This window comes from Megalobrama amblycephala, unplaced genomic scaffold (assembly GCF_018812025.1).
Source record: "Megalobrama amblycephala isolate DHTTF-2021 unplaced genomic scaffold, ASM1881202v1 scaffold519, whole genome shotgun sequence".
In the NCBI taxonomy this organism is placed as follows: domain Eukaryota; kingdom Metazoa; phylum Chordata; class Actinopteri; order Cypriniformes; family Xenocyprididae; genus Megalobrama; species Megalobrama amblycephala.
The window spans coordinates 23,336-33,398 of record NW_025953433.1 but is presented as its reverse complement, the minus strand read 5'-3'; the positions used below and the strand labels follow the sequence as shown (position 1 = coordinate 33,398).

The 10,063-nt window shown below is 35.8% G+C and overlaps 1 long non-coding RNA gene across 1 annotated transcript; it reads right to left on the bottom strand.

Annotated features, from left to right (window-relative positions):
- Nucleotides 1–1,801: 1,801 nt before the first annotated feature.
- Nucleotides 1,802–9,242, bottom strand: LOC125261888. The gene is made up of 4 exons (XR_007183462.1): nucleotides 8,911–9,242; nucleotides 7,684–7,716; nucleotides 7,464–7,538; nucleotides 1,802–1,825 (listed from the first exon to the last, which is right to left on the bottom strand). It is a non-coding gene; the product is annotated as an uncharacterized LOC125261888 (long non-coding RNA).
- Nucleotides 9,243–10,063: the final 821 nt, after the last annotated feature.

Below are 10,063 nucleotides of genomic sequence, written 5' to 3'. Positions count from 1 at the left end.
CACCCTTCTGCTATTTGACTTTTGGCTTTGTCATAAAACTGCTTTAGATAAGGGAAATAATCCTTTACAATCACACCTCTTTTGTTTTTTGTGATACTAAGAAAACGTTTTATGTCATCAACATCATAGCTTCTGCTTATACCTTCAGTCTGCGACAACACTATACTTGAATCAGACATTTCACTTTCACTTTGACTCTTTCTGCTCATCGAGTACATCTCCTTTTTTAAAACACTTTGCACTACTTATCTTCTTCACATTTTTCCTTTTTTATCGGCACTTTGAACATCTTATTCTCTGTTTCTAACTCAGACACATCTTCTTCCCTCACGTTTTCTACATCACTACTCAACAATCCAGTTTCTGCATTTGGAGAAATTTCTGAAGTATCCCTACCTCCATTCATTGATTCCGTTGATGTCGATCCAGCTTAGACGGGCCCCAAGACAGATGTTCCTTCCTGTAGTCTGTCAGTAGTTACAACCCAGCCAACATTTGTATGTGGGGCCCATATGGGTATGAAATGGGCTGAAAAATGGGCCCTATGTAGGATTGTCCGCGGGTTCCATAATGGCCCCATGTTAACTGCCCACATGGATTTCATGCAGGATTGCACCTGCCTCTAGGTGGGCCCCAAGTGGGCAACTTGTGCAAGACCCATCTCGGTCCCAGCTTTAACCCAGACACTATTTTTATGTGGGGCCCATGTGGGTTTGAAATGGGCTGAAAAATGGGCTCTATATGGGATTGTCCGTGGGTTCCATAATGGCCCCATGTTAATTGCCCACATGGATTTCATGCAGGATTGCACTTGTCAATAGGTGGGCCCCAAGTGGGCAACTTGTGCAAGACCCATCTCGGTCCCAGCTTTAACCCAGACACTATTTTTATGTGGGGCCCATGTGGGTTTGAAATGGGCTGAAAAATGGGCTCTATATGGGATTGTCCGTGGGTTCCATAATGGCCCCATGCCAATTGCCCAGATGGATTTCATGCAGGATTGCACTAGCCACAAGGTGGGCCATAACTGGGCAACTTGTGCAAGACCCATATGGGTCCCAGTTTTAAGTTTTATGTGGGTACTACATGGGCTTGAAATATGGGTTGTAAGTGGGATTGTCCATGGGTTCCATGTTGGCCCTTTGTCAATTTCCCATGTAGATTATATGCAGGATTTCACTGGGTGTTAGGTAGGGCCCAACTATTTAACATATGCAAAACCCATCCTGGTCCCATCTTCAATAAATCTTCAAAATAAGATAAATGCATTCCTCACTAAGACAAACTACCATGTTAACAATGCACAACTTTTATTTTTATGTTATTTTCTACCCGAATAGTAATCTGAATAGCAAAACCACACAAATAAAATAGCAAAAAATTACCAGGGCAGAATGCAGTAGAGAACACAGTGAGACTGAAATCCTTTCAATTTCAGTTTTATTTAATGGCACAAAACTACAACTATAATAAAGTACTTCAATACAAGAACTACAACAGAAGCCATACAACTCAACCATAAAGGGATAGTTCACCAAAAATGAAAAGTCTGTCATCATTTGCTATCATCTACTTTTGTCATCATTTACGAAACATCATTTCTGTACAGCAGAACAAAGAAATTTATACAGGTTTGGAACAACTTGATGTAGAGTAAATTATGACAGAATCTTCATTTTTGGGTGAACTATCCCTTTAAGCTACAGCCAACTTTTGGTGCATTCTCGCTGCCCTCTGTCTCTTGCTCCAGTAAACCACTCGCTGCCCTCTGCTTCTTCAAGTTAACCTTGGAGTTAACCCCTCAGGGGGTTGTTCTTAAGAGCCTCTGCAAAAACAAATAACAATAAACTAATTAATATTACAAATAGGGATGGTCTGGGGTGCTTCGACAGTGTTACTCCCTGAACTCCATAGTATGATGCTCAATGAACAAACCAACTAGCTGCAACTGTTCCCGAAACCATATTGTCACAAACCTGTCGTTCAACCAGTAGGTAACGTCCAAAGTTGGTGAGTTATAACCTTTAAATGAATCGTTTGAGATTGAATTAAGCTAGATTTTCTGCTATAAACTAAAATATATAAATGACATTTGTATATATTGAAATAAAATATATACATTTCTTAAGAGCAAAAAAATGTATAAAAAACTTTTTTTCAAAATTTGTTTAAACTTTATTTATAAAAACATAATTAAAATAACTGAAAAAGAAAGTATAAAAAAGTGTCTGTACCTCTACACTGTTTTAAAGACAGCTAATTAATACCCCCTCCCTTCTGGGCTCCTTCCAAAGCCACGCCCCCAAAACGCATACGTGTGACTCCGAATAGCTGGGGCATTATTTATGAGACGAGCGGAGAGGAAGGAGCACAGTCATGTAGTGACATCATGGAATCACATGAAATAAAAATAACTTTAAAATTATGATAAACAAACAAGATGTATTTTAGTTTCAAGCCATATTGATATTGGTGTTTAAAATATATATTTTTTGATTCGCAACGATGTTATCTATAAGGCAAAGCTAAAAACAGGTTGCATGATCGTTTTTCCATTACCATCATTTACACTGTGATGAAGATGAATTTCGTGTGATTCATAACATATACGTTGTTCCATCAACAGAGTAACATACACTCAAATATCAACTCACAATGATGCAGACACAAAATAATAACACACACATACAACAAGTGTGAACAAACAGATACAAGATAAAACTAGTAAACATAGGTAGAATATAAAAACAAAACACGAAAAAAACTGCAGGTAAACTTGCAGGTGAACATGGTAAAAGACTTAGACAGAGGGTAAAATTATGCACAATTCAACAAACTATCATTATATCGTCTTACTACGGTCTAAGTAATGTTATGTTACTATAAACCGTGTGCTAATGACACGCTTCATGAAAAAATCAAAAAATATGTAACAAAATACAAAAAGAAAGATTTACGTAGGAAATAAAGCCATCAAGGAGTCACTTTTCAGCCCCTTGAGTTCCCTCGTTCTCGCCATCGCTGGAAAGCCAAGATATTAACTGGTGATTTCTTTGTTCCAAAGACTTTTTGTTAACTTCTTTAAATGAACTTTTTTTGCCTGGTTTCCGTTTGAGATTGAATTAGCTTGCTGTTCCTCTGCCATTGTTTTGTATTCCTATCCGTGCCTCTTGGATTCCCCAAATCAAACGTGCGCGCGCAAGTGGGCAGGTCATGTGTGCAAAAGGGTGGTTATGGTTGCGAGAGAAAGCCGCCTAAATCCTATGTTTCGTCCCGGATGGAAATAAAGCTGTGTTTAATACAGATTAAACGGTCTAGAGTCACTGATTTTTATACTCTTTTTACCAGAGTTCTTCATTTTAAAATAAAATAGAAATAAACAAATGGAACAAAACATTGTACTTAATGTCAGCTTGCTTATTTTGCTCAAGATAACGATTTATTAAGTCCACATGTCATAAAAACAGGAAACTATGATTCTAACTGCAGCTCAAGAGCTGTCGTTTCAACCAACAAGTTCGCAATGCAGTTTGCGAATGTTCATTTGAACAATGGTTTCGGGAAACACCAAATCGTTGAACAATGTAAGTAACAACGGAACTTGTGATGTTAGTTGGCTAACGATGCTTTTGGGAAACGCACCCCTGATCGGTTGGCTGCAGTTCAGTGTTTGTAGATAATCACATTCAGTATGACTAAATCGGTAGTTACTAGGGGTGTGCAAGAAAAAGTGCAGTAAAATACACTTTATTTTAGTACACTTCCATAATGTACTTAAAGTGCTTTATTTTTGTGCACTTATTTTGTACTTAATATACTATAAGTTTTAGTTTATATTCATGGTGTCTCAAAATAGCACAGTTGAGTACACGTAGATGTTCTTAAGATTATCTTAAGAACTACTAAAGACGAAATTTTTGTATATTATGTACAAAATAAGTGCACGAAAATAGAGCACTTTAAGTATATTATGGAAGTGTACTAAAATAAAGTGTATTTTACTGCACTTTTTCACCTGGGTATAGAGTTTACTTAATTCATTTGTACTGTATTTTTCATGAAAATCCATTCAAATAGATCTTGTGACAGAATATATAAAAATACAGTAAATGTTTATGTAAAGCGTTCATAGCACACTTTTAAGTAATGCACTTATAAAACACTGTATATTTGGTATACTTTATCTGACTACACCTAAAATCATTTGAAGTGTTGGCGCTCATTAGTGCATTTATATTAAATGTACTTAAGTAACACAGTTAGAAAATGTACTTAACTAGTACATTAGTAACTTATTTGAAAAACATTTAAACTTTTAGATAGTAAGTAATTTTTGTAAAGCTTAAAATTTTTTAACGTGTGTTCTGAGCGCAAAATTTAAATCATAAAAAAGAGCTAAGGAATATTCTACAATGTTTAACGTGTGAAAACATTTAATTGCCTCATGTACTTACTGGTTTTCTAAGTTGAAATTCAGTATACAAAACCGTTTTATTTTATTTACTTATTTATTTTAAATAATAATGGCGGGCCTCGTTTACCCTTCCAGGTGGACGTAGGAAAAAAAAAAAGAGGTTTTGGAGGCAAGTTCAGTGATTGGTTTAAAGTCTTAACAGGCTGTAAACCAATGGGCGACTGGCACTGCTGCAACCGATTTGACCCCCGGTTTCACAGAAAAGGCTTAACCCTCTGGAGTCTGAGGCTACGTTTACACATGGGCGGCTATTTTCATAAACAGATATTTCAACCTCTCCGGGTTCAAAAATAACATTGTGCACACATGTCAGTTTTCAGAAAAGTGTTCATTTACACGTACCCGTGTATATATGACGTCAAGAGTGTAACGAGCAGCTCAAGCCCACGTAAGCCAATCAGAATCCCAAAAAAGAATCCCGAATTCCTCTTGAAGTGATTCGAAGTTGTTGCAAAATTGCTGATCTCCGAGCACTCATTCGTCTCTGCTCCTCGACATAATGGAACAGCTGTATTTGCAAATGCAAACACACGAGAAGAGTTTGCACCAACATAAATGTGACTGTTACTCTAAACGCTTTCATGATCACATGTAAACATAGGTCGCACTTTTTGACATAGGTGCGAGCTCTGGCGCATACTGTGACGTTGGCTGCCTAAACACCAGTTTGTCTCAGTTTACATGCAAACGTGCAAACGAAGATTTTCAAAATCTCCACTCTGGCCGGAGTTTTTAGAAAGACTCGTTTTCAGAGGCGAATTCTCCGTTTGCGTGTAAACGAAGGGCGCAAACGAAGGGAAATGTCTCCGTTTTTCAAAATAACCATGTACGTGTAAACGGGGCCTGAGGCTGATTTGGGGCTTGGAGAAGTTTTGACATGCCCTGACATTTGTGCTTTTTTCAGTTGTTCATAAACATATAAATGTCAAAAGTGTCATTACACTGTATTCAGCACAAACTAGGCTACAATAATATGTGAGGAACATGTATGTACATGTTTGTGTTTTTGAAGGAATAATGTTTATGCATGGTTATTGAAAAAACAAAAACTTAAGTCACTGAAATAAGGCCAAAAAAAGTATATTAAATCTGTGTTCACAAGACTTTTGGGTATTGGAGGTTGTAGACTAGAGTTTTTGCTTCAGAATTATGTAAAAATTATGCTGCCTACTCCTTCATATAAAACAATATATTGATTTAGTTTTTGTAAGACACTTTTTGTCAAGAAACACAGTATGCATGGGGGCGTGAATTTGCATGAATAATGGGCCATTTACACCTGAGAAGACAAAAGAATCACATAGTAATGATCTGAAATGACTTGCATATTAATGAGGCCTATCAGTCAGATAGGCTGTGAAAAAAACCCTCTGTAATAATGTCTCAGCTCATCATAAACAGCAATACTGTGAAATATACAATTTAAAATAATGGTATTCTATTATATTCTTTAAAATATAATGTATTTCTGTGGTGCAAAGTGTCTGAACAATTATATTATATATTTTATTATAATAATATATTTATGTAAATTTTCTATATTGAGAAATAATATTTATTGTCATCACTATGAGTGCTGGATACTGTGTTTTTAATTCATACTTGCAGCCGGAGGGCGCTCTTTACACCTTTAGTCCACAAATTCATAATATAAAGAAGAAAAGGAACTAGGAACTAACGGCATGTCTTCTAGAGATCACTAACCATTGCTTTAACATCCAAATAAACACTTTTCAAGACAATAAATACACGATTGAGACGATGAATGCATGTATTGCCTCTGAATTTGCGTCTGAATAGCGCTGGCTTTGTGAGCGTGACCGCATTAGCGGATAATGAGCTGAATCACAGACTTCTGACATGGCTCTCTTTTCATACAGATTACATAAACACAGAATGTTTGTTTTCGATTTGACTTGCACGATTTAAAACCTGACATTTCAACATTTCTTCAGACGTAAGTGTCATTTTTTTTTTTGTCATTAGTATTCATAAGTTACAGTTCATTTTCTGAGAACTATCAGATTGAACTTCGTTCAGAGGGAGAGGAGAGATCACGCATCATGTTAGTTTTCTTTATTTTACAAAAAGCACAACATTGTGTTTTTACTCTGAGTGTACACAAATAAAAGAAGATATTCTATAGTTTCAATTGATATATTACTTATGTCTCTATGACAAGAAATGACGGAGTATTTTAAGTCTGTTTTGCTGCAATGTGAAAAAAAACCTGCAAAACGCGACGGCGCGTTTTCAGACCTCAGGGAGTTAAGCTAGTCCTAGACTAAAATGCATGTTTGAGCCGTTTTAACTGACTGACATATCTTATATGTAAGCGCCATTGTTTTGTCTAAAGATGCACAAAAGTGATGATTTTTATCTAAGGTACTTTTATAAAAGCCACTTAAATGGCCTAATAGAACTAAGGCCGAATCTAAGCCCTGTCAGTGAAACCAGGCCTACATCTTGGCAAAGTAAATTATTTGTAAAACGTATGTTAAAATATGGTTTCACCACTTTAGTTTGACTGACAATGTTTTATGCTGGCTGTATACTTAGAAAGAGAGGTAAAAAAGGATATAAATACTGTTCGGTTTCTCGCACAAACCGATCGTTTCGTGTCTTAGGACATCAATGTGCCGCCACGAGCCACAGGGTTTCATTTGGATTCGTCTCTGCATGTTTATTGACTCTTATAAACTGTGTGACCATTGACTCGCATTATAAGACTGACAGACATCAACGGTTGGAGTTAAAAATCATCATTTATGTTCTGAAGAAACAAAGTCACCTACATCTTGGATGCCCTGGGGGTAAGCAGATAAACATCACATTTTCACTTTTGGGTGAACTATCCCTTTAATATTATAAAGAGACAAGACTATTTTTGGTGAGCCAAAAAAACAAAATAACGACTTATTAAGTGACGGCCGATTTCAAAACACTGATTCAGGAAGCTTTGGATCATAAATGAATGAATGAGGTTTACCGTATTCAACCGGATCCGGGCCGTATCCAGCTGAGACGAAGGACCGGCGCCCTGACACGACCCCATGGCTTCTGACTACTCGTTACATAGACAAGGTGGACAATTTGCAACTTAATTTCTAACAAGATGTGATGCAACATGATTTACATCATCTGATTTTAATATCCTTAGCGAAACTTTATATTTGCATATGGCGAAATAATAAATTCAAATTACTTACATGGTAGAAGAACACCTGCCAGCTATTCAGGATCTGAAAAAAAATCCAGAGAAGTACATGTAATAATGATCATTGTAGAAAAGGTTTTTAAAGTTAAACTAATGTTTGTTTAGAAGTTAGGGTTGCCACCTTCAGTGGGGCAAAATAAAGGACACCCATAAATGGCCCTAAAATAATAAATAAAAATCATGACAGACTTTAAGGACACATATGCTCTCAATGAAACCAATGGAGCTACGATCAACTTAGGCTTACGATGCTTTTGGGAAATGCTGCCCTGGGCAATTAACATGGGGCCATTATGGAACCTGCATACAATCCTACATGGGCCCCATTTTTCAACCTTTTTTATACCCATATGGGCTCCACATACAAATGTTGGCTAGGCTCCAATAATGTATGGGATATTATAGGTATTAATATTTGTCCACCGTTTGTGACTATGGTTTTTGGCAAACTGCAGTTCACCTTAATGGACAGGCGCATTGACAACTTATATTTGGAAAGGCTCCACTTCTATAACGGGCGGACGCGTTTCAAAAAAGCGCGGGTTTACAATGCATGATCTCCAGACTCTGTTGCTTTGGAAACAAAGACATTAAAATGCAATTACGTGCAAATGGGCTTCTCTACTACGTATTCTTATGTCGATTTATTTTTATTTGCTATTATTATTGTCCAAACTTCAAAATCCATGCGTTTATTCAGCTATGTGTAGGCCTATGTAAAAGGGATTGATACGGGACGCATATTTCACCTCTCAATGCGATTCCGTAAATAAAAAATAGAAAAATTTCGGAAAGGGTGTTTGCCTTAGAAGTCTATATCTCAACATGTAAAGTAGAATAAATATCTGTCTAAATAATGCAAATAAAGAAAAGAAATGTGCGCCAAAAAAGACAAAAGGGCATCAAATTAAATCATAAAAGGCTTAGAAGATCAAATGATATAAAGTAGCCTAATATTCTTCTGATAAACAAACGTTTTGTGTTTAAACTTTTAACTATTTGACCTGACTATTTCTCCGCGCCATGAGATAACGTAGCTTCAAATGACGTGTATTTTACATTTCACTAATCGATTAATCTAACCATAGTTAATTAGCTAACTGACCACTTCCCCCTTACAGCTGAAGAAACGTATTATGAAATACCTGTATTCTATTCTGTTATGATTAGTTTAAAACACTTTTACATCATCACATCATATAATTAAAGATGTACTCACCGCAGTTGTAACTTAGCCCGCTGCAGCGCACTCCAGCACTCCTAGAAAAAGACTGCCAACTAAGCCATCACAAAATGGCGCAATATTTTTTTTTTTTTTTTTTTTTTTTGACGCATAATGCTGAACACATTTCTTACTAAATGTACAATATACTGCCTTTGGCAAACAGCAGAAATATATACTTTGTTGTTATTTAATTTTTATTGAAAGCTACAGAACACAAATAAATTGACCTTTTCACAGACTGTGATGATGCGTTTCAACCGTCATCAGCAATGTAAATCCAGCAAAGTTTTTTTTATATTTTCATTTTTTTTTTAAAGGTACGTACATTTATAAAACTATATAACTTTATATTACCTTTGCATAAATAAAAAAAAAAAAGTTTGGTTTTCTGCATTGTCATAAAATTGAGATCTTCAAAGTCAGACGAAACACAACGTGACACACTACAACACAAACAATAATTTTGAGAATGCATTTCACTGTTCTTATTAAATTTGACTAATATTGAATCTGTTTTTTTGTTTTGTTGTTTTTTGTTGTTTTTGCAAGTGAGATGAGTAAATGTCTGCTCAAATTTATTCTAAAATTACTAACCATCATATTTACACAGCGCACATAACGCCTCTGCACTTACTCCCGATTTCTATCAACACTGGGACAGCTGCCTGTCAATAAATGTGAAAAATTACTTATTTGAAAAAGTAACTCATATATTTTGTTGTAAATTTAAAAGTAGGCTAATGTGTTACTTTACTAGTTAGCCTGCTTGAAAAAAAGTTATCTGATTATGTTACTCAAATTAATGCATTACCCCCAACACTGATCTCACTGGTCTCAGATAATGAACCATGTGTGGTAGGTTTTCATGGAAATATTTTTTTCTAAATATTAACATTTATTCACTTCATAACTTAATTTGTGTCAGCTCCATCAGACACACTAAAAAGCATGCTGATTTAATTTAATCCATCAAACAATGAAAGTCTTCACTCATGTAAGAATGATGTTCAATAAAGGAGCTATAATGATAAAATAAATTCTGTTTTCCCCTGTTTTCACACTATGAACAATCCAGTTCCTGTTTTCCTTAATTCCCCTCCATCCTTTTAATATTACACATCTACCCAATGTTCTTAGGTAAATAATA